Raw genomic sequence first — 19,732 nt, forward strand, 5'->3', positions numbered from 1 at the left:
TGTGTATTAATCAGGAATGGGCGTGGATCTATTCAGTGATTTTTCAACAAAGTTTGCATCAAATCGTACCAAATTGTAATTTTTTTCTTGCATTTTATAAATGTTGTTACAATAAATGGAGATATTTTAGTATTAATGACAAAAGCTGTTCAGTATTATATTCTCCTTAGTTGCAGTCACATTGGCTAGATGATCATTTTCGTGGTTCAGCTGGGATGCCATTCATTTCCTGATGGCCTGTGGGACATGGGGATGATATCAATGTAGCTGCCCCCAACTGGGTCTTAAACTAATCCCAGCAATCGGAATGCAGCAGGATGCTGAGCCTTCACTGTGCTCACTCGATGCCAAGTTTATTCTTTCCTCGGTAGGGAAAACAAAATTACACACAATACTCCAGAACTGAGGCTCTCCAATTGTATCAGCATTTCCTTACCTCTGTCATTAAATCCTCTTGCAATAAAGACCAACATCCCATCGATGTTTGGTTTGACTATACATTTCACATCGCCATATTACACACGGTCAATTGACTCACTCTGTCCCACAATTCCACCTGACCCCCCCACTCTCTCTCTCTCTCTGAGTCTTACCTCTCCATGGCTGTTTCCAGATGAGTATTCCAATTATCCCGACAAGAACAAATAATGCGCTGATTGTTGACCCGGTTAAGATTCCGAGATGAAGGTATCCCACACTATTTTCTGGAATTTCTGAAACATAATTGAATAATATCAGGATTGTTTCTCTGATCTTCAATATATTTTCAGTGTTCTGTTGGCCTAGTTTGATCCTGTTCTATCTTCCAGGAAGATGTTATCTAACCTCGGGATCAACATGACTGATATTTCCACATGGACAGTATACTGACTGAAAGCATCTCCATTTCAACTGAATTGCAGGTTAGCTCTTCACACAAACACCGTGATAAAAATCAATCCCCAACCTTGTTCGCAAACCGATAATGTACTGCAGGGGCAGAGTGAGGTTAGGGACATAGCAATTAAGGCATTCAAGACCTGAGCAGCTTGGCTGTCACTCCATTACTGATCTGAGGGAATGCTGCACTGCTCAGTGGCTGGGGGAACAATGCTGAGGCACGGCTGCATGGTGAAAGGGACACTGTCCATGGAGCTGTTGGAGGGGACATACTCAGGCAATGTTGCACTATTCTGAGGGAGTGCTGCACTGTTGGAGGGTCAGTACTGAGGGAGTGCCACACTGTCAGAGGGTCGGTACTAAGCGAGTGCCGCACTGTCGGAGAGTCAGTACTGAGGGAGTGCCACACTGTCAGAGGGTCAGTACTGAGCAAGTGCCGCACTGTTGGAGGGTCTGTACTGAGGGAGTGCTGCACTGTTGGAGGGTCAGTACTGAGGGAGTGCCACAATGTTGGAGGGTCAGTACTGAGGGAGTGCTGAACTGTTGGAGGGTCAGTACTGAGGGAGTGCCGCACTGTTGGAGGGTCAGTACTGATGGATGGAGATGTTGCACTGTCAGTGGGTCAGTACTGAGGGAGTGCTGCACTGTCAGAGGGTCAGTACTGAGGGAGTGCCACACTGTTGGAGGTCAGGACTGGGGGAGTGCCACACTGTTGGAGGTTCAGCACTGAGGGAGTGCCGCACTGTCAGCGGGTCAGTACTGACGGAGTGCCGCACTGTCAGCGGGTCAGTACTGAGGGACTGTTGCACTGTCAGCGGGTCAGTACTGAGGGAGTGCCGCACTGTCAGAGGGTCAGTACTGAGGGAATGCTGCACTGACTAGTTTTCTGTTCTTGCTGCTGTGGGAATTGAATATTATGTAAATGGAGAAAGACTGCAGAAAGCTACAGCAAAGAGGGATTTGCGAATCCTCATGTATAAATCACAAAAGAAGCTACCAGCCTAGTTCAGTGAGTGACAGGGAAGACACATGGGGTGTTGGTTTCAAAGGCTGGATGTTGTTCAAAGGGAATGGAGTGGAAAGGTCAGGAGGTTTTGCTAAAATTATACAAGGCAGTATTCAAGCCACGACTGGAATACCGTGATCAGTTTTGTATCCCCTATCTAAGGAAAGATATAAAACAGTTCAAAGAAGGTTCCCTAGGCTGACACCAGGTATTGAGTGACTGTTTCATGAGTAGGTATTGAGTTAGTTGGACACGTACTCATTGGAATTTAGGAGAATGAGAGGTGACCTTCTGGAAATATGCAAGATTTTGATGGACTTGACAAAGTAGATGCAGAAAGATGATTTCTCCTTCGGAGAGAGCTTGCACCAGAATATATATTTTCAGAATTGGTTGTGCATTTAAAATAGAGATGACAAGGTCTCTCGTCTCCCAGAAGACAGTGCATCTGTGGAATTCATTGTCACAGAGATCTGATGAGGCTACAGGAGGGCAGGTCAGGAGCAACACCAGCTAAGTCTAAAACAGGTGTCAACCAAGTGAAGCCACAACATAGGACTACTTACCCATCAAACAGAGTAATCATCATGTGATAGGTAAGACTAAATGTTCCAGTAATAAATAGATTAGATCTAAACTCTGCAATCCTAACACACTCTATCATGAATCTTCATCACAACAGCTAAACGGTATGGAAGACCCACAAATATCTCTACCTTAAACAAAAGGAAGCCAATTAATAAGGTGTTGGTCTGGTAAAGCAAAATTTGTGGGTTCAAACTCTATCCACACTTCCAAATGACTGCCTGAAGCAAGTTCCTTGTATTCTGCATCCACTCAGAATTATACTGAAAGCTGCCTTGCTGTTCTGCCATGTACAATGTTTTCAATCTCAATCTCAATTCGAAGTCAGGGAGGCAAAGGGAGCCAAGACGAAGAGTTTGTGGAACGTTTCAGGTTAGACCAGAGGGCAGACTGGACTAGACTTGATACTGTGCAAAGTGATAACATTAATTAGTGAAAACTCTCCACTGCAACTGATGCTAAAGGTGTTCAACCATCTTCAACTGCTTCATCCATGAGCTGCCCTCTAATTTAAGGGACAATATTCAGTTTCATTGGTAACTCCCCAGGTGCTGAAGCAATCTGTGCGCATGTGCAACAAAACCTAGTTCCTATTTAGGCACTGGGTGGGAAGTGATAAGTAACCTTCATGCCACCCAGTGCCAAGCAATGTCCATCACCAATAATCCAATCAGTTTCCTTGATGTTCAATGACATGACCATCACTACGTTTCTCACCACCAACATCCCAGGGTTACCATTTACCAGAATCTTAGCTGAACCAGTTATATCAATGCTGTGGCTGAACAGCAGGGCATTCTGCGATGAGTAACTCACATTCTGTCTCCCCAACGCTTGCCCTGCTAGTCATAAGACAGCACTGCGGTAGCATACTCCCCAGTTACTTGGATGAGTGCAGCTTCAATAACACTGAGGCATCTCAACACCATTCCTGACAGACCGGTCAGCTTGATTGGTATCCCATCCACCCCCTTCAACTTTCGCTCTCTCCATTACCTATACAGCAGAGCTGCAGTGGGTACAAATAAATATTATGCAATGCAGCAACTTGACAACCATTCCAAATACATGACTTCTGCTACCTAGAAGGACAAGAGCAGCAGACCCAATGAGAACACCACCACCTACAAGCGTGCCCTCTAAGACATACACAGTCACCATGACTTCATCAAGCTCCTAGAATTCCCTTTCTAACTGCACTGTGGCTGCTCCGAAACCACAGGGGCTACAGCAGTTCGAGGAGGAAGCTCACTGCACCTTCTCAAGGCAGTTAGGGGGGAGTCAACAAATGTCCGTGACACCAATAACCCGATGGAAGAATAAAGAAAATACAGGAGGTCTGTGCAGAATACCGTTGGGATAATGGGAAGTAGTGATATGATATTGGGAGCGGAGGGGCTCGTGGGGGTGATGAGAGGCAAGTAGAGGTGGTAATGGGATAGAGGGTGATAAAGAAATGAATATGATGATAAGATAATGGGGTTCGTGATGGGATGGTAGGGTTGTTTTTATATTCATCCATGGGATGAGGGAATTGCTAGATAGGCCAGCATTTATTGTCTTTCCAAAAGGGCAGTGCAAGTCAACTGCATTGCTGTGGGTCTGGAGTCATGTGTAGTCTAGGCCAGGTAACGATGGCAGATTTCCTTCCCAAAAAGGTATTAGTGAACCAGATAGGTTTTTCATGGTCATCATCAATCTCCTAATTTCAGATTTTGAACTAAATTCAAATTCCACCATCTACCATGGCAGGATTCAAACCCGGGTCCTCAGAAAATTTCCTGGGTTTCTGGAGTCACAATCCAGTGCTAGTAACAGGCCATCATCTCCCATGGTGATGGGGTAGGAGGGTAACAAGTGTGCATTGAGAGACACAGTGAGAGTCAGGTGGATGAGGCAGTGAGTGTTTCCGAACCTGCTGTCATAGTGTCCTGATATCAAATACAACCGATCGCTTCACTTGATCTCACCTGCAATGTCACTCTTCCGAAAGGATTTAAGAAAATGAGTATGAGATCTGCATGTCGAGGATACACTTTCCCTGTGTTCCTCTTATCATTTAAATGGGCTCAGCCATATTTATAAACATCAGTATTTACTTCCATAACTAGATCCAACTTTAAGAACCGAGCTTTCTTTTCTTGTCTGATTGTTTAGAAAACCTAAATTCTCAAGGTATTCGATTCTAGTTCAGCAACATGTCAGAGATTTAACCTCAGGCTCTCCCTGAATTCTGTGTTTACATTCTCTCATGAGGATAAGTAGAAGCAGGAGTAGCGAGATCTGCTCACTCTACCTTTCAATACAAACTTGGGTCATTTCATGCCTTAACCCCACTTTCCTGCTTATTCCCCAGATCCCTTCGTTCCCTGAGACACCAAACTCTGTCCACCTCAGACATAAATATATTCAGCAGTGGAACATTCACAGCCTTATAAAGGACACAATTCCAAAGATTCAAAATTCTTCTGAAGGGCCGTACATAGAACAAGGAACTCGCCAGTGTCTTGGGATTAGTAACTGCAGCCTGTATCTCATTCACTTTCCCTTCTCAGTCAAGCATGTACTCTCACACTCGTGCTGCCCCACATTTCCAGTGCAGTGTCCCTTACCCCACTGATAGAGCTGGGCCTCTGCCAGGCTGCTGTGGTCAATGTGACAGGAGTATTGATCCTCATCCCCAGCATTGATCTCAATCTCTTTCTGGATCTGATGGGTCCCATCGTGGTTCGGTCGAACCCCCTAGGATTGGGTCTCAGACATGACCTCTCCATTCCTTAGCCAGGTCACCTCGATGTCTACAGGATCAAACCCAGTGACCAGGCAGGAGAGAGTGAGCGGCTTGCCCTGACGACTGGGCTCCCTCCTGGAGATGAACACTTCAGGCTGAACTGTGATGGGAAAGGGTGAAAACACAAACAACGGACAGACACTGAATGGAATGGGAGAGCGGTTTCATAGATCAGTGAGGTTAGATCAGAACATGAAACAAAACTGAAATACACACCTTTCCTTTTAAGATATTCCTTTCCAATGCTTAAGCGTGATTTTAAACGTTCAACAAGTTCAACTTCCATCAGCCATTTCCAAAACTTGTTCCAGGATTCATCAGAATCCCATTTCTGTTTAGTCTTCACTGCGTTGTGATGTGATGCGACCCATCGCATTCTGTCTGACTCCAAACTAATGTAGTCCTTTCCATCAAAGGCAACACTCATTGTTCTCTTAATGGAGCCATCTTCAGACAGCTCAACATTCCTTATCCATTGCAAAATGTGCATTCCTGTCAAAGATAAACAGGGAAATAAATCAAATTTTCACGGGAGAAAGGTACTCAATGGGTTCAGTATTAGAGTAAATTTCTCTGATGGCTCAGAATTATACTCCCTGACACACATTTGCACCCATCATTACATTAGTAACACCCTCTGTGAACTTGGTATTACAGTCTTAGATCCCACAGTGGGCACTGTATTATACTCTGCAGGCTCAGATTTACAACAATAAGTTTCTCTATGTTCAGTATTACAACAATGGGTCTCTCTGACTCATAGAGTCACAGAGATGTACAGCACAGAAACAGACCCTTCAGTCCAACCCATCCATGCCAACCAGATATCCCAACCCAATCTAGTCCCACCTGCCAGCACTTGGCCCATATCCCTCCAAACCCTTCCTATTCATATACCCATCAGAGCACTTTAAATGTTGCAATTGTACCAACCTCAACCACTTCCTCTGGCAGCTTATTCCATAGGTACCCGCCTCTGTGTGAAAAAGTTGCCCCTTAAGTCCCTTTCATATCTTTCCCCTCTCACCCTAAACCTACGCCCTCTAGTTCTGGATTCCCCCACCCCAGGGAAAAGACTTTGTTTATTTATCCTATCCATGCCCTTCATGCTTTTATAAACTTCTATAACATTAGTTTAGATTCCCTACATGTGGGAATAGGCCCTTCGGCCCAACAAGTCCACACCGACCCTCTGAAGAGCAACCCACCCAGACCCATTCCCCTACATTTACCTCTGACTAATCCGCCTAACACTAGTGGTAATTGAGCATGGCCAATTCCCCTAACCTGCACATCTTTGAACTGTGGGAGGAAACAGGAGTACTCAGAGGAAACCCATGCAGACACGGGGAGAATGTGCAAACCCCACACAGACTGTTACCAGAGGCTGGAATTGAACCTGGGTCTCTGGTGCTCTGAGTCACCGTGCCGCCCCGGTGAGGTCACCTGGGGTCACCCCTTAGCCTCCGATGCTCCAGGGAAAACAGCCCCAACCTGTTCAGCCTCCCTCTATAGCTCAAACCGTCCAACCTTGATAACATCTTTGTAAATTGCTTCTGAACCTTTTCAAGTTTCACAACATCTTTCCGATAGGAAGGAGACCAGAATTGCACGCAATATTCAAACAGTGGCCGAACCAATGTCCTGTATAGCCGCAACATGACCTCCCAACTCCTGTACTCAATACTCTGACCAATAAAGGAAAGCATACCAAACGTCTTCTTCATTATCCTATCTACCTGCGACTCCACTTTCAAAGAGCTATGAAGCTGTACCCCAAGGTCTCTTTATTCAGCAACACTCCCTAGGACCTTACCATTAAGTGTATAAGTCCTGCTAAGATTTGCTTTCCCAAAATGCAGCACCTCACATTTATCCGAATTAAACTCCATCTGCCACTCCTCAGCCCATTGGCCCATCTGATCAAGATCCTGTTGTAATCTGAAGTAACCCTCTTCACTGTCCACTACATCTCCAATTTTGGTGTCATCTGCAAACTTACTAACTGTATCTCTTATGCTCACATCCAAATCATTTATATAAATGATGAAAAGTAGAGGGCCCAGCACAGATCCTTGTGGCACTCCACTGGTCACAAGCCTCCAGTCTGAAAAACAATCCTGCACCACCACCCTCTGTCTTCTACCTTTGAGCCAATACTGTATCCAAATGGCTAGTTCTCCCTGCATTCCATGAGATCTAATCTTGCTAATCAGTCTCCCACGGGGAACCTTGTCAAACACCTTACTGATGTCCATATAGATCATGTCAATCGCTCTGCCCTCATCAATCCTCTTTGTTACTTCTTCAAAAAGCCATGTTGACTATCCCTAATCAGTCCTTGCCTTTTCAAATACATGTACATCCTGTCCCTCAGGATTCCCTCCAACAACTTGCCCACCACTGAGGTCAGGCTCACTGGTCTATAGTTCCCTGGCTTGTCCTTACCACCCTTCTTAAACAGTGGCACCACATTTGCCAACCTCCAGTCTTCTGGCACCTCACCAGTGACTATTGATGATACAAATATCTCATCAAAGAGCCCACTTCTCTAGCTTCCCACAGAGTTCTAGGGTACACTTGATCAGGTTCTGGGGATTTATCCACTTTTATGTGTTTCAAGACATCCAGCACTTCCTCCTCTGTAATATGGACATTTTCAACATGTTTCCCTACATTCTATATCTTCCATATCCTTTTCCACAGTAAACACTGATGCAAAATATTCATTTAGTTTCTCCCCCATCTCATGCGGCTCCATACAAAGGCCGCCTTGCTGATCTTTGAGGGGCCCTATTCTCTCCCTCGTTACCCTTTTGTCCTTAATGTATTTGTAAAAACCCTTTGGATTCTCCTTAACCCTATTTGCCAAAGCTATCTCATGTCCCCTTTTTGCCCTCCTGATTTCACTCTTAAGTATATTCCTACTGCCTTTATACTCTCCTAAGGGTTCATTCGCTCTATCCTGTCTGTACCTGACATGGGTTCAGTATGATGTGAATAAATACCTGTGAGCTGTGCCTTGCAATAATGGATACACTATGTACTCATACATTAATAAAACCCTTGTGTCTGTGCCATCTTTGAAAGGGCACTGTGCACCTGAATAAATATTGGCAATCTGCTGCTGCCCATCATTGGCAACCTAATGGCACAGTAGCCATAAAGGCATATTCCCCATAGCACACGGCTGACATTATTTACATCACACGTACAATTCCATTCTCTCACCTCAGTCACTGTTTAACCACCACACTGGACCCGTCCTTGGCAGAGTCCTGGCTGAACACCCTCTAAGGCAGTATTACATTGACCCTAATGCAACTTGCCATTGTCCAGTGGGGATACATCACAGAGAGGCAAGCAAGCAGACATTTCCAACCACAAACGTGACCTTTTATTTACCAAAACTGAAATGAAGCCAACAGAGGCTGAATTACATCCCACAGTACCAACCAGGTTTTGGTATCATGACCGAAAAATGTTCCAGTCCACAATGGTCTGCTGCAACCAGTCTCTTCAATGAGGTTCTGTCAAGTGTGTTTTGTTTGTGCAGCTGAGCTCTGTCATGGTCAATGTCAGCTTCCCCTGGGTGTGGAAGAAGGTGACACTGCACCTCAGTAAGGTTAATTAAATTACATAAAGAAACGGCCAAGTATTAGTTTTTTAAGTGTCGAAGGAGACATGAGAGGGACGTCCGAGGACCACATCCCAACGGACAGTCCTTTAGGAAAAATGTTAAGAGATTGGAAGTACAATCCTCAGACATGAGGAAATGATAAAAAAAAAGATAAAATGTCAATTGAAAACAGCCTTACAGTCAGGAGGAACTTCGTGTCAGAAGGGCTACTGAGGGTACACTTCGTAACTAACTTATAGCCAGACATCCAAAAATATATTCAAACCCTAGAGGAGTCATTGTGGGAAGCTCAAAGTGTCTTGAGATACGGTGTCTCTGTGTGTGTGTGTGTGTGTGCGTGTGTGAGTGAGAGAGAGAGAAAAGAGCTGTACAGCTGGTAGAAAGTTTAACCCGTTGTGATTCAGTTTGAATGCACATTTGTTTGTTGGTGATTTGAGTGTTTGTGATTCGGCCATTATTCATGCATTAGAAGTTTTTTTTTAATGACCTATAGCATGGTAGTTGAGCGGTGGCTGGTCGGGACTACTTGGGAGGACTAGTTTTGGATTTGAATCAGGGGACTAAAAACCGGGTAGTTGTGGTGGATTTCAAGGTTGGGAGCTGTATGCATTTCACATTTTGAATATTAAACACTGAATAAATGAATTTATAATATATAAATATATATTTACAAGTAAGATTCCAAAATGTATAGTTAGGAACAGGCTTTAAAGAAAAGCAAGCATAAATTGATAAATTGTATTTGAGATTACAGGGAGCAAGAAATATTGCAATATTTATTTTTAAAAAATCAAGGTCTAAACAAACATTGCGTGATGAGGAATGGCCATGACGTGGCCCTAAGGCTGTTCAGTTGGTTAAATGGGCTCAGCAATTGATCTGGCAACGTAACATGGGAAGCAGAAACAAAAAGGCAAAAATAATGCTAGCCCACGGTTGATGAGGTAATAAAGAAAAGGACAAAACTAAAAGGAGAAGGAAACCGGAATGGTGGTGGGCAGCATGTTGAACATAAAGGGAGGAGAAGGGATCGGGGAGGAGATGTGAAGGGGTCTGGTGAATAGGAACAAGGATCGAAGTGGAAATCCCCACAGGTGGGATGTAATTACTGTGAAAGGACGGGTCACTTTAAGGGAGAGTGTCCAGATCCGAAAAAGGACGTAAAGGCAGTACCGTTTATGAACCTTGATGAAGAATAGGGATGTCAGGAGATCCTGCCCCCGGGGACTCACCAGGAACCCTTGATAAATTTAAAGGTGGGACCTTACAAAGAGGACGTAGTTTTCCAAGTCGATACGGGGGCAGCAAGGTCATCCTTAAATTTTAAGCCCAAGGCAGTGGGAACGAAAGAGTTATTTGGATTATGGTGACAGTTTTGTGATGAGAGGCACGAAGAATCAGTTTTGCGCTCATGACAAAATACTGCCACCAAATTGGGGATTGAATTAACTGCAAATGGTGCTATGGAATCTGTTCAGGTTCTTAAAAATGAATGTGCTCGAGCAAAACAATTACAGAAACAGAATCAACGCAAGATCCGCTGAAACTCAGGCTAAAGGGACTTTGAGTAACTGATTATACAGTGGTGACGCGAGTGCGGGATTATATATTAAGTCTTTTTGTGCTTCAGGGTTATGTTACTAGCTCTCCCCCACATCAGGTACGGACCATACTAAATCAGAAAGCAGGACAATGGCTCACAGACTCTCGGATCTTGAAATATGAGACAATCTTAATAGAACAGGATGACCTTGTGTTAGTCACAGACAGTTGCTTGAATCCAGCTGCATTTCTGTGGTGGGGAGAGGGGGGTGGCCCTTGGCAATCCAGAACATGATTGCCTTGACATTACTGAATATCAGACTAAAGTACTGATGAACTTAAGAGAGGTACCGTTGCATGCGGGAGCTCAGTTGTTTATCGATGGGTCCTCCCAGTGATTGAGGGTAAAAGGCATTATGGATATGCTGTAGTAGACGGGATAGAGGGAAGCGTTATCGAGGCTGAAAGACTGCCTGACGGCTGGTCGGCCCGGGCTTGTGGGCTCTGTGCCCTGGGGGGAGCTCTCGGAACCTTGGAGGGCAGGGGAGGAGCGGTGTGTACCGACTCCAGGTGTGCGTTTGGAGTGGTACATACCTTTGGAGGGATTTGGCAGGAAAGAGGACTGATAAATAGCAGAGGAAAAGAACTAGCTCATGAGGAATCGATAAAACAAGTGCTGGAATCCTTTTACTCCCGAGAGAAATAGCAATAGTTCATATAAACGGACATCAGAAGGGGAATGAACCGGAAACAAGGGGAAATAGACTGGCCGATGAGGGAGCAGTGATCTCCTCCCTAATATCTGCAATTCCAGATCTCCAGGGTACCCCGTTGTTTACTGCAAAGGAGGAAAAGGGACTAAAAGATTTAGGAGCTGCAAAGACAGCAGATGGGCACTGGATGTTACCCGATGGGAGGGAAATGTTGAATAAAATGATGATGCAAGAGATTATAGCTGTCCTACATCAGGGGAGTCACTGGGGAGTGATGTGATTTAGTCGTAAGGAAACATGGATGTAAGGGATTATATACATTGGCAAAACAGATATGCCAATGGGTGTACAACTTGCCAAAAGATTAATAAGAAAGTAATGAGAGGGGGCTCCAAGAGGAGGAAGAAACCCAGGGGTGAGACCCTTCCAAAGAATACAGGTGGATTACACCGAACTACCCCCAGTAGGGAAACAAAAGTACTTATTAGTCCTAATGGATCACCTACCTGGGTGGGTGGAGGCATTTCCAATGTCCTAAGCTACCTCGAAGGGAGTAGTGAAAACTCTTTTAGAACATATAATCCCTCGATATGGAGTGGTGGAAAGTATAGATTCAGACCAAGGTAGCCATTTTACCTCTAAGATCCTACAAGAAGTAATGGCGGGATTAGAGATCTCTTGGGAATTCCACACCCCTTGACACCAACCTTCCTCTGGACGGGTGGAACGAATGAATCAAACCTTAAAGAAGCAATTGTCTAGGCTAGTCCTGGAGACTCGATTACCATGGACAAAATGTTTACCTAACGCATTGCTACGCATTAGGACTGCGCCTAGACGTGATATAGGCCTCTCTCCTTATGAGATGATGTTTGGATTACCTTTCTTGGGTGGAAGAGGGGAATTACCAACTGTAGAGTTCAATAATAAGTTTTTAAAGAACTATATTGTGGCGCTCGGCTCTTCTTTGTCGGTCCTTAGGAAGAAGGGTCTGTTGACCCAGATACCTCCACTTGAGTTCGACAACCGGGTGACTGGGTCCTGATCAAGACCTGGAAAGATACCAAACTCCACCTGAGCTGGGAGGGACCATTCCTAACCCTCCTGACTACTGAGACAGCTATCCGGACTGCTGAGAAAGGGTGGAGTCATCACACTCACGTTAAAGGTCCTGTGAACGCCCCATTGGCGGAGTGGCACGCCCGTCCTACAGACAGCCCTCTGAAAATTAAGCTGAGAAAGAAGGAATGAACTGAGACAAAAGACTCTTAATGTTTGATGATATCTATTGTTATTAATTGTAAGGGCTGCGTGGACTCACCTCTCCCTGGCACCTAAAAGATTAAGACAGAATGGTAGGCAGGGGTCAGAGATGGGCGGGTACTGGTATAGTATTGTGATGTTAGTAGTACTGACTGTTCAAGGAAGCGGGCACTACACTGTGCCAAAATTATGCTAAACAAGAGGGACTTGCCGACTGTTGGGTCTGTGCAGAGGTCCCACACCATGGTGAATCTGGAATCCCCACCTCGGTAATACCGCATACCAAAAGGGAAGTGTACGATGTACAACAATTTGACTCGGGCTCAAATAATACAAAGTGGAAATCTGAAAGAAGCAAATATAACTTTGTGGGATGGTTCCCTAGACCAGCCCCGAAAACTCAGGGTGTTATCGATAGCCTTAGAGTTTCCCCACCGAAGGGAGCAGTGAATACCACCTGTTTTTGTAATCAGAATGACGCCGCACCCTTCCAATTAGGAAAATCATCTTGAGTCTACACCAACTAAGCTACAGCCACGACCACTCCTCGAATATTAAACGGAACATATTGGGTATGCGGTCTGAAGGCCGATCCATTTATTCCCGGGGAAAAATACATTCGCGTGAAAACACTGCCTCAAGACGAGAAAGGCTGGAGTGGCTGCTGTTACTTCGCTTATATAGTCCCTCACCTGGGAATAGAAAAACATGAGCCCAACCTGAGAAAGGAAGGGGGATAAGACGTAAGACCCGAGAGGTCTCTGAAGGAGACCGCCTGCTGTGGACACTACTCCCAAACTACGGCACTACAAGGGCAGGGGTGGAAATACAGAAACTGGCGGCTGCCCTTGAAAATTTAATTAATGATACCACCGGCGCAATGGGAGAAACTCAATCCCAAATATCGGCCATAACCACCGAAATGATTGCCACAAGACTAACAGTTTTACAGATTCGAATGGCTTTAGACTATCTTTTGGCCGAAAAAGGGGGAACCTGTGCTCTGATTGGTAAGGAATGTTGCACCTTCATCCCAGACATCTCTTCCATAGTGGAAGATAAGGCAGAAATAGTAAAGAAAAAGATAAGCAATATAAGATGAAGGATGGGGATGGGGTGACCAGAGACTGACTGGTTGGGGAAAATGGTTAGTTAATTTAGGCATTTATGTATTACTAATAATAGTAGGTCTATTGATAGGGTTTAATGTGTTAAAATGGATAATGACTAAGCTGGTAATGTCTTTGGGAGGACAACAATCAATAATGGTCATGACAATAGCACAAGCGCAATAAAGATTACTCCTAGAGTTTGAAAAAGACAGACTTAGAAGGACAGAAATGGCTAGATTGTGAACCCCTGCACTATAGGGTGAAAAGAGGTTAGAAAATAAAATTGCAAAAACAACAAATGGTTAAAGAAAAGAAATGGGGGAGTTGTAAGAAATGGGGAAGTGTGTTGGTTTTGCTGCAGATATAGAAAAGCAAGAGTGTGTATGTGCAGGAAAGAGGTACAAGAAAAATATTAGTTAAGCAAGCATTAGGGAAATGTTTCTTAATCCTTAATGTATAATAGTGGATAATTGAATACTAACTTTACTGCAGAATTTCTTCATAACATTTGAAATAATAGTCTCAGCAAAATAGTTGAGATAGCTGAAACGGATAGACTAAGCACTAAAAGATACATTGTTAAAACGTATGTTCAGGAATGGAATGTACCTATGGACAAGTAAAGTGAAGAAGGAACATCAAGATACATGTTTAGCCTTGTGTCAGCACTTACAGAGGGAAAGGTTGCCAACTTCGAGAGAAGGGGGCAATAAGGGTGGAGCACAGCTGGGCAATGGCAGAATACTAAGAAAGATGGGGTAATGTAGGAATCGGGAGAGATGACCTCACGCAACTCAAAGGTATAACTGTGTCGTACTTTGAATTCTCTTTGCTCATTTGCTTCTGCAATTGATGCCCTTACTTGCAAGTTCGTAATAAATTGTCTTGTTTCCAGTTTTGGTGGTCTCGTCTAAATTTTATTAAGTTTGTTTCTAACAGTTGTGAGTGCAACAGCGTTCTTCCCAGGAGGAAGATGAGGACATTGAGTAGGAAGAACATCACCATTTGCATGATAGAGCAGCATCGGACACAGTGAGCTAAAAGTTAACTGGCAGCCGATTCCAAGTGTTAGATCAAGTCGCGATTCACTGATTGTCAATTTGTTGCTGCCCTCAAAAGGCAAGTAGACCTTGTTTAGTCTCAAAAGCAACTGCTCATTTATGTTGGTTCTTTCTTCGTTTTGTGTAATAAACGTTGACAGTAATGACTATTTGACTTTACAATATTCAGGGAAAAATGAACATTCCTTCAAAATTCTAACATTGTGTGTTGCTTTATTCCTGTAGCTGCGTTACAACGACAATTATCAGCCAGGTAATGATTTGAAATGCAACATTTTCGAATGAGAGAAATTAGAATGAGAATTAGAATTAGAATCTCTGCAGTCTGGCAACAGACCCTTCGGCCCAACAGGTCCACACTGACCCTCCAAAGAATATCTCACCCAGACCCATTCCCCTACCCTGAGTACGAGAGATTTCCCCTGACTAATGCACCGAGCTTACACATCCCTGAACAGTATGGGTAATTTAGCATGGACAAGTCACATTTTTATAAATGTGAGATTTTACTTACAAGTGAAGTGTCGCTGTACCATCCTGTGCCCTCTCACTAAGTCAAGGTGTAGTCCTGGGTGCAGGGAGATTGGCCTATCGGGGACTCTGTTGGCTGTGAAGGTTTAGGTGGACCACCCTGATGGGGAAGGGAGAGGTGTTTGTGGCTGGAGCTCCCAGCCACACTAAGATCGAATGGGCTTCCTCCTACAAGTGGGTGCCAGACAGCATTACCCTGTCTCCTTGACAGAAAGGAACTCCTGGAGTAAGGTCAAAATCCCTTGCACACTCTTGCCTTGCTGTTGATACTGGGCACCAATGGCGACTATATTGGAGTACAGGTCTGTATCAGTTTCTGTAGCCACTGAATGTTCTACTTGACTTCAAGGTAGCGGCATGGTAGGAGGGCTGAGCCGGGGGCCCATCAGCTTTCTTTCTCCTTCTTTTCTTTTTTTTTTAAACCTTTGCTCTTTTGCTTTTTGTCTTTGTTTTCTGCCGAGCCTGGGAAGTGACGGATGAAGGAGGAGGTCTCCAGCACCAGCAACACCAGGATGAACTGGACACAGCTCCAACCCAACCAGGGGGTCTCCCGGCAAGACAGGGGAGCAGGTCCTGGGCTGACTCCCCCTGGACCAGACTTGCAGGCTAGGCCAAGGTTCCAGGCCTGCACCTAGGCTTGGGGCCTGAAAGAGCACAAACAGATGGCAGGTTGGCAACAGCATCTGGAGGAGGGTTAGATGAGGAATAGGACGTATGGGATCCTGCATATCTGGAGGAAGGTTGGATGGAGAACAGGAGGTATGGGACCCTGCACATCTGGAGGAGGGTTGGATGGGGAACAGGGAGTATGGGACCCTGCATATCGGGAGGAGAGTTGGATGGTGGACAGGATGTCTGGGACCCTGCATATCGGGAGGAGGGTTGGATGCTGGGTGGGGGATATCAGACCCTGCACACCTGGATGAGCATGGGATGGGGGACAGGGGTGTATCGGACCCTGCACGTCTGGAGAAGGGGGTGTGGGTCCCTACACATCTGGAGGAGAGTTGGATGGGAACAGGGGGTATGGGTCCCTACACATATCCAGACCCAGCTCAGACACGGCGGTCACAGGAGTGGCAACAGCAGAGTCCTGGAGCCCGTTATAGAGACCCTGGGGCTTGTTTCACAGACTCTCGCCAAGCAGCAATGAGAAGAGAGAAAGACCAATTCTATTGCAGTAAAACTTTGCGTTATATTGAGTGTTTCAAATGGCGCTGAGTGTGGTGACACTATGTTTCAAACACCTTTTACTGTATTTTTATATAGATGTGACAATAAATCTCAATCTCAATCACAGTCGCCCACCTGTCCATGGAGACAGTCAGACACATATGCCAGAGCTGGCACAGCACCCAGTTTATGAAGTGACACCTGCTTGCTGCTCCTTTGTCTGGTTATGGATTTGCACAAAGTTGTAATGGGCTTCCCTCTTGCCTGGAGCTGAGCAGGGTCCTGGGCCCTGGTCGGCCTAAAAGTGCCAGCAGCCTGGGCTGGGTCAGTGATGTGTTCCTCACTGAACGTTAGCCTACACACCCACTGGGGTCTTGGTACATGACCTGTCAGAGGCTGCTGAAGACAGCCTTATCCTGCGAGGGATCAGTGGCTTCTCCCTCGGAGGGGGAGGAGAAAGGGGAGAGTTACCGGAGGATGCAGCTCGTGCCTGCAGAAGGTAAGCGAGGGGATTGCACGACTGTGGTCAAAGCTTGAGCAAGCTAAGCGGACATTTAGTGCAGAGTTTGATGGGAGCACAGCATGGTGGGTCTTGTTGTCCGCTAGGACATGCTGAGATCAACATCAGCCCACAAGCATTCACGGTCTCTCATCCTTCCCACATGAGGGGGCTGACAAGACAAACATTGGCCTCTCCATGACCCGTCGTGGTGATTCCTCCCAAAACAATACAAAGGGAGGGACTGAGTGAGCTGAATGTGGCTGTTGGTTAGGGATGAGGAAAGCTCCAAACGGACCCCACCACCAAGGATATATTTCCCTCCCCTCCCCTCCCAAAACAATACAAAGGGAGGGACTGAGTGAGCTGAATGTGGCTGTTGGTTAGGGATGAGGAAAGCTCACAAGATGTGTGAGTAGGAAACAGAGAGCAAAACAGGGCCGGTAAGTTGCGGGGATGGGCTGGGTCACAGCCTTTGAGTGGAATTGCCGCATGCAATAGTGAGAGTGTAAGGGCATGAGCGTTGGTGGGAGGTGGGTGCAGTGGCGGAGTTAGAATGGGTGTGAGACAGCAAAGAGAATATGGCAGCACTTAGCTTTGCAGTGCAGAAGGCGTCAGACTTTCTTGAAACATTGCTGTGTGTTCCTCTGGATCATGGATGTGCCACTGACCCAGACAGTAACCTCAGAGCAGGGCCTGGTACTGTGGTCTCCTCTGGATCAATGGTGCTGGAAGAGCACAGGAGTTCAGGCAGCATACCCTGTGGTCTCCTCTAGCAGCCCTGGAGAAAGACGATGACCCTCCTGTCCACCAGCAGGGCCTCCAGGTGTAGATAGCTAAAGCAGTATGCTAGCTTGGGTCTCTCAGACACCTCCTTTAGAAACTGGGTGATGGCACAAACTGTGACGGATAATAGTTGGCCTATAGCATTTGAAAGGGCGCACAGCCTCAGTTTAAATATGGCCTTGGCGATGTAACCACAAGACAGTCTCAGTCCTGCTAACCATTACCGCCACTACTGAGTGCAAGAGCATGTGGGAGCAGGATTCGAGCCACCCGACGCATGGAGGAAGAACGCCTCATCCTCCGTCTTGTGATCCTCCAACCACACCAGATCAATGTGGATTTCACCAGTTTCCTCATCTCCCCTTCCCCCCACCTTGTCCCAGATCCACCCTTCCAACTCAGCACCGTCCTCTTGAACTGTCCCACCTGTCCATCTCCCTTCCCACCTTTCCACTCCACCTTCCACTCTGACCTATCCCCACCTCCAGCCCCACTCCCCCCCCATCATTCCTGATGCAGAGCTCATGCCCAAAACGTCGACTCTCCTGCTCCTCGGATGCTGCCTGACTGGCTGTGCTTTTCCAGCACCACACTCTCCAACTCTGGAGTCTAGAAGAGTGAGGGGCTACTTGACCGAAGTGTGTAAGATCTTGAATACTGTTGAGAAAGTGGATGTGCAAAGGACTTTCTCTTAGCGGTGAGTCTAGAATGAAGGGCACGGCTTTAAAATGAGGTCTCCCTCTTTCAGGACAGAGAAGAGGAGAATTTTGTTTCTCTCCAAGGATTGGGAAACTCTGGAACTCCTGGCATCAGAAGATGGAGGAAGCGGAGTGATTATATATTTTTAAGACTGAGTCAATAGATTCCTTTTGGGCAAGGGAATGCGAGAGTTATTGGGAGTCGTTTGAAATGCAGAATTCAAAACACAAATGAAAAAAAAACAAATCAAACAGCCCCTGGCTCCAGTTTCATATGACAAAGTTACCATTGCTCGTGGAGGTAAATCCCTAATAAAGCCTCCAAAAACTGACATTTAGCCAAAATATGAGAAAACTCAGTCCACCATATTCCTGCCATTTCCTGTTGTTCCAGCTGGAGGTGCTGCTCACAATCAATGTGACCAAACGAATCACCCTGAGCAAGTAATACCCTCGACACATAGAACCCTGCATTACCAAACACAAGAGTGTGCAGCTTTCCAAAGTTAAAGCGTATCATTCCAAATCCTGGGAACCAAATACACCAACATGGCAGGTTGATGAGCATAATGAGTTGTACATGAACCTCCAAATGATATTTGATAAAGTGCCAATAACAGGCTTGTCAGCAATGTCAAAGGTAATGGAATAAAAAGGACGTTGCAGCATTAATAGGAACTTGCCGAGTGACAAGGAACAGGGTAGTGATTAACGGTTGTTTATAAGAATGGAACCAATTATATGTATACAGGAATTTCCCAGGGAATGAAGCATTGCTTTTGTTGAGCAGTAATCATGATATAGACATGGATAGATAGGGTACAATCTCTCCTGTATTCCTGATGAAGGGGTTTTGCCCGAAACGTCGATTTTACTGCTCCTTGGATGCTGCCTGAACTGCTGTGCTCTTCCAGCACCACTAATCCAGAATACAATCTCAAAGCATGCAGGTGAACTAAAATATGGATTTATTGTCAACTGCAGGACTGATATTGTTAAACTTCAAGAGGACATAGATTAATGAGTGGTCAGATAAGTAGCAGATCTTGGAGTGCAGGTTCATAGCTCCTTGAAAGTGGAGTCACAGGTACATAGGATAGTGAAGAAGGCGATTGGTATGCTTTCCTTTATTGGTCAGAGCATTGAGTACAGGAGTTGGGAGGTCATGTTGCAGATGTACAGGACATTGGCTAGGCCACTGTTGGAATATTGTGTGCAATTCTAGTCTCCTTCCTATTGGAAAGATGTGAAACTTGAAAAGGTTCAGAAAGGATTTACAAGGATGTTGCCAGGGTTGGAGGTACAGAGAAACAGAGAGAGGCTGAACAGGCTGGGGCTGTTTTCCCTGGAGGGTTGGAGGCTGAGGGGTGACCTTACAAAATTACGAGGGGCATGGATAGGATAATTAGACAAAGTCTTTTCCCTGGGGTAGGGGAGTCCAGAACTAGAGGGC

General features: G+C 45.6%; 1 pseudogene; it reads right to left on the reverse strand.

Annotated features, from left to right (window-relative positions):
- Positions 1–19,732, reverse strand: part of LOC122541262 — a 59,128-nt pseudogene that overhangs the window by 35,045 nt on the left and 4,351 nt on the right.

This window comes from Chiloscyllium plagiosum, chromosome 37, assembly GCF_004010195.1.
Source record: "Chiloscyllium plagiosum isolate BGI_BamShark_2017 chromosome 37, ASM401019v2, whole genome shotgun sequence".
NCBI lineage: Eukaryota > Metazoa > Chordata > Chondrichthyes > Orectolobiformes > Hemiscylliidae > Chiloscyllium > Chiloscyllium plagiosum.